Source organism: Salmo trutta, chromosome 32 (assembly GCF_901001165.1).
Source record: "Salmo trutta chromosome 32, fSalTru1.1, whole genome shotgun sequence".
Lineage (NCBI taxonomy): Eukaryota > Metazoa > Chordata > Actinopteri > Salmoniformes > Salmonidae > Salmo > Salmo trutta.
Genome location: NC_042988.1, coordinates 31,754,456 through 31,755,524, shown reverse-complemented (window position 1 = coordinate 31,755,524; position 1,069 = coordinate 31,754,456). Strand labels below are relative to the sequence as shown.

Here is a 1,069-nt window from a genome sequence, read left to right as displayed (position 1 = left end):
ATGTTGTGTTTCTACCATGTTGTTGTCATGTTGTGTTGCTACCATGCTGTGTTGTCATGTGTTGCTACCTTGCTATGTTGTCTTAGGTCTCTCATTATGTACAGTGAGGGGGAAAAGTATTTGATCCCTTGCTGATTTTGTACGTTTGCCCACTGACAAAGAAATTATCAGTCTACAATTTTAATGGTAGGTTTATTTGAACAGTGAGAGACAGAATAACAACAACAAAATCCAGAAAAACGCATGCCAAAAATGTTATAAATTGATTTGCATTTTAATGAGGGAAATAATCTTAACTGACTTGCCTAGTTAAATAAATGAAACATGAGATCAGGAAAAACTCAAGCCCTCAGAAAAGAAAATATAAATTTTGCCACACCACTTCTGAACCTGTGGTGTCACCTCTGCATAGTACAAGTGGGGGGTGGGCCACTCCTTTTTTGAGACAGAGTCCACCGGCAGCTGCGCCCGACCATGTGGGGAACGTGGGCGCCTCCCGCCGAGGCGGGAAGGGAAAGGAAGGGCGCATGGGGGAGAGGAGAGAGAGCCGAGGCCCCCTCTCAACACTCCCACCAAGCCGTCTTGGTCTGCACTTAAGGGGACAAAGGCCGTACAGTGGCGGCCTGCGACTACCTCAGTTGCGGAAATCCGGGGGTTCCAATTGATGGCAAAGCGGCCCTCAGAGGACCCTGGGGCCGCAAGGTGCGTTCAAAGTGTCTGATCAATGTGTCCTGCAATTCACAATAGTTCTCGCATCTAGCTGCCTTCTTCATCGACGCACGAGCTAAGTGATCCACTGCTAAGAGTTGTACTCTTTTGTTTTTTTATTTTACGCAGAGGCTAGTGGCTAGGCGGGGTTGGGGAGGTTGCCCTCCTTTACCCCGCCCACCCTTCGCCACAGTTCATGGAGCAAAAGGCCACAGTTCATGGAGCAAAAAGGTTTGAGGTTGAACGAAAAGCATCCGGGTGCTCCGCCACCGCCGTCGCCGAAGCAACGGGAGGAGAGACATTAAACCTGCGCCGGGGCGCAGAGTGGTTGGCGAGACCCAAGCAGCTTAATGTTGGAGAC

General features: G+C 49.6%; 1 pseudogene; it reads right to left on the bottom strand.

Moving 5' to 3' along the window:
- Positions 1 to 656: 656 nt before the first annotated feature.
- On the bottom strand, positions 657 to 808 carry LOC115172004 (uncharacterized; annotated as a pseudogene).
- Between the last annotated feature and the right edge of the window lie 261 nt (positions 809 to 1,069).